This window comes from Myotis brandtii, unplaced genomic scaffold, assembly GCF_000412655.1.
Source record: "Myotis brandtii unplaced genomic scaffold, ASM41265v1 scaffold160, whole genome shotgun sequence".
Lineage (NCBI taxonomy): Eukaryota > Metazoa > Chordata > Mammalia > Chiroptera > Vespertilionidae > Myotis > Myotis brandtii.
The window spans coordinates 1,594,749-1,599,377 of record NW_005355833.1 but is presented as its reverse complement, the minus strand read 5'-3'; the positions used below and the strand labels follow the sequence as shown (position 1 = coordinate 1,599,377).

At 34.8% G+C, this 4,629-nt stretch overlaps 1 long non-coding RNA gene across 1 annotated transcript; it reads right to left on the bottom strand.

Moving 5' to 3' along the window:
- Window positions 1–334: 334 nt before the first annotated feature.
- LOC106725392 lies at window positions 335–4,623 on the bottom strand. The gene is made up of 3 exons (XR_001361276.1): window positions 4,538–4,623; window positions 2,783–2,879; window positions 335–562 (listed from the first exon to the last, which is right to left on the bottom strand). It is a non-coding gene; the product is annotated as an uncharacterized LOC106725392 (long non-coding RNA).
- Window positions 4,624–4,629: the final 6 nt, after the last annotated feature.

The following is a 4,629-nucleotide window of genomic DNA, read 5'->3' as shown; positions in this document are numbered from 1 at the left end:
AATTTTGGATTTACCAATAATATTATATTATCTTCACAATATATCCTACTTTTCCAATGTCATATAAAAGATTTTCCCCTTTCTTCTTTGTGTGGGTGTCTATTATTTTCTCTTCAAAGGGAATTTGTTAATACCTAACTATAGAATCTATATATGTTATAATTATTTTTAACTGTAGTTTAATCTAGTTCTAGGAAAAAAGTTGGTATAAGCATCATGTGTTCCTAGTTCCCATGGGCTAAGCAGAGTATGTGATATATAACCATGTAGGAAAAGCTTTGCCTCTGGAGGGCCATGATTCATCTTAAAGCACCAGACACCATAGAAAAGAACAAAGTATTTGCAAAAGTTTTATTTTAAAAGGATCAAAAATAAATATTGCACATACACACAAGAGAAAATCCACTAATATTTATGTTCTCCAATGTACACTTTTAATACATGGCACCTTCATCTTCTTTATTTAGAAAATAAACTGTTATTGGTCCGTATCTGGTATGCACAGTCTCTGTGACTCTAGCAAATAACCAGGAGCCAAGTCCATATAATAAGGTTGGAATACCTAAAAAACAAATGAATACATTATTTCCCAATGTCAATACGTATTAATCATGCACCCATGTATTTGTCATGATACAAGCTGCATAGTACTCTTTAGCAATGTCAACAAATTATCAAATTATAAAAATAGGAGTTAAGTATTGACTCTACCTAAGAGCTCAAGTTTCATCTGTTTGGGGAACATGATAATTGTGTGAGCCTAGGAATTTTTAAACCTAAAGATACGGCTGGTATAAATTTTAGCTCGAAGCACTTTACAAGCACTAATTCATTACCTCCAAGTAATTATGAGGTAATTCTATATTCTTTTCACAAATAAGCAAACATAGAATATTCATTAATTTAGCTGTAGATACTCCTGGATGAGCTTAAATCACTGGGTCAACTTTAAGTTACACAGTAACATTGATGGCTAAAGTAATTTTTTTGTACAACTTGAAAAAAAAATCGGGTCAAATAGCGGTCTTCAAAACCGTGGCAAAACTTGACTCTAAGGAAGATTTTAATATAATAACAGGCATGAGAAATAGTATTTTTATATTTGATTGAAGACAGGCTTTTTTCAACCTATTTAAAATAGACACATAGTAGACTCCAATGTGTTTCTTTCTTGGAATATTTCCATTTGATAAGATTTTGCTGATATACTTGAGATCAACTGCCATTTGTGATACATAAAACTAAACATATACTACACTGAGATTTGGATATGCATATGAGACTATGTTGGACACAAACTTTCACAATTCCCATCTTTTTTAAAGCATTTATTTAAAATCAATGATCATTAACACATTAAAAAGTATGCAGAAAACCTTAGGCACATGAATCAATAAAAAATATTGTATGCTCTACACAGAATAAAGTATTAATTTTATTGTTGCTGTGTAGGAATTGGACCAAAAATGACAATTTAAAGGGTTAGCGCTGCACATTTGGAAAATCATTTTCTTTCTCATTAATAGAGAAATCAACACAGGCTCAGGACTAATATTGCTTACTTTTTTTTCTTATTTTTCTGCAAGAGTGTATTTGCTGTGCTATGCTCTTTTTGAGAGTATAAGTGCATTGAACTACTTTGTGCTTATTCCCTGAAGCTGCATTCCAGTCACTGTAATGCCAAAGATTAATCAGGAGAAGCATCACTAGCTGGCAATGAGAAGAAGCAAAAATGCCCATTCAAGCGGGCACCTCTCTATTTTTAGGAATACACTGGGTCACAGCTTGTCACTCACTATCACAGGGTTCCCTGGAACTCCTATGAAATACTTTACAACATATTACCTTCTTTGCCTTGGTAATACACAAAAGAATTCTCTAAAAAGGAGTGTCACAAAATATCCATAAAAACTAGCAACATAAAGCTATTTATAAATTATTTAACCAAAAAAGGCGGGGGAAGGCTAGTAGGACAAGGGGTGGGGTAGTGAACAAGAGAAGAAAAAAAAAAACACAAGAGAGGTAGAAAAAAACGCAAAGAGTAGAGGGAGCAGGTGAAATAAAATATAAATTTAAAATACGACATCACAGTTCAAAATCTGAAAATCAATGGCGTGAGGAAGAAAAACAGGTTCTAGAGGCAATTATTAATTTTCTAAACATACTGAGAGTAAAATATATAACATATCCCTTTTAAACCAATTCTAAGGACATAAGGAATAGCTGGTGACACTGAAAATTTTGTTTGTTTTACAGTATTTACCACAGTTTTCAGTTAAATATTGACACTTTAAAAAATCACACAAATAAATGGTTAATATTTTTTCAGCTAAAATGGAGGACTGATCAAAGATTACTAGTTTAATAATAACAATGTCTCTTATTAGGAAACAACTAAGAGCTATTAGCAGTAATGCTGTTTGATCGGGGATGGAGTTGTGATATAGGAGTCAGAAATTCTATATACTTTTTTCCTGCAGTATATTTAATACAGTCAGGCTAATACACTATATGGGAAGAGTTGCCATGTATGCTGTATAATTTACACATTAAAAACACAATTTTCTTTATCTATAGCACATATGCTTTAAAGTCTATAAGATTCCATGAAAAATTAAAAATTTTCCAGCCTGTTTGAAACCTAGCATAACATTAAAATGAACTGGAAAGTCAGTTCTTTGCATAATAATTCATTTTGAGTCAGCTGAACAGTAGGTAAACAAACCACTGTCAAATTAAGCACTTAAAAAAAATTAGAACTTCGTAGCAAGTCTCTGATTACCCATTCATTCCAATGGTAAGTTGCTTTTCTTAAATCTCAATCTACTTCCCAGCAGGATACACAGACTGATAAACCATCAGTAAAATGTCAGCTTCCACTGAAGAAAAGGCAGAGGAGAAAGAGAACAAATGGGTAAGAGAGAAGTCTCTATTATTTACAAAATGGAAAAATGAATTACTCTGATAATTTCTAATTTGGAAGGGAAGAAGACAAATAAAATCCTGAGTATTTTTTATCAATAAACTATGTACTTAATGATCCAGAGGGGCAACTGTACATCACAGAATAGGAAGGAATCCTATTATCTAATTCACATTCCCTAACCTTCAGACCAAATTACGAAATAAATATTACCAAATTGGTGGATACATTACTCTTTACAAAGTCCAAAAAATAAATTCCCTTTATCAGTACAATCCAATTTGTATTAAAGTATGCATGAGCAGAAAGTTTTCCTTTCTGTTTAACTTAAAACTCTTATTCCCATCTGAGCAGGATTTTTTGAATTTCTAAAAGACCATTCACTCTTCAACCTTCTCTTCTCTTCAACCTTCTCTTACACACACACACACACACACACACACACACACAACTACAACTGTTTTTTCTTTCTTCAAAAGGTTTTACTTTTCCATATGAGAATGTTCTAGGTATCCTACTTTTCTTTTAATTTCTACCTAAAAACAAAACAACCCTAATCATTAAGGTGTTCCTAAAGTGTTAGGTTTTAAAGCGTGAAAACTATAAAAAAGAAGGCACTGGGCTCCTGTTACACTTTTTCTCTAGTCATCGTGCCAAATAACTATGAATTGAACTATCTAAGTCACCTAACCCTTTCAACTTCCTATCAACCTCAGAATTAGTGGGCATGCTCTATAGTTCATCAGCCAAACAATAAGACATTTTTTTAAAGGATTACACATTGCTAAATAATCTGCTCCTTAGTGGACTGAACCCAGGATAATCCCAGGGGAGCAATGGCTCAAAAAACCCATGACTGACATTTGTGAGTTATTATATGCCAAAACATACCTACCATTTTTAAATTGAATGAGGGATCAGACGACATAACACTAGTGCAGCTGCTTTAGCTTTCATTCTAGTTTGAAAAACTGGTTGGGTAACATGGTTCAGCTCCCAGTCAAGCTTTTGAATTACTAAAATCTGGACTAATTTAGTATCAGCAATTAATAGGTTCAAAACATCTTGAGGCCTATTTCTCACTGATCTATAAAGGACACCTCATGTCAATGTTTATGCCTCTTCTGTCATCAACCAAAAGAAAATAAACATCCAGCAAGAGTAAACACTCTCAGGATTAGAATATTCCCATGAAAACCTTCAGATATGAAAGGGGCAGCCTTTTAAGTATCTTTTAGACCTAGCATCTGAGCAAACTAATATGACTGGTGAAAACCTTCAGTGCTTTTAGCAAAAGGAACTTGCTGGGATTCCCTATAAACAAAACAAAGAAACTAAAAAAAGGTAGTTCCAGTTTTTAGAATATGAACGCACGCATATATATGTTCATGGGGACATATCCTGCCATGCAATAAGGCATTTCTTAAACTTCAGAGCTACTTTCCAGTGGCTTACACCCTCCTTCTTACTGCCCAACATAGGGGTCCTCCAGTTAAGAGCGGTAGGCAGTGAGGCTGGAATGCCTCACCCCCAGGGTGATCCCCAGGCCTGTGGACATCGCCCACTTTCCAGGGACGAGTCAGTAGCAACAGCTTAGCCCCGAGGAGCGCTTACCAGGAGGGCGGGGTGGGGTACAAACGCCCAGAGCCCAGGCCTGTGCTGGAGGAGTGGGTGTGGTGGGGCGCGGAGGCAGGGTCCGGGAACCC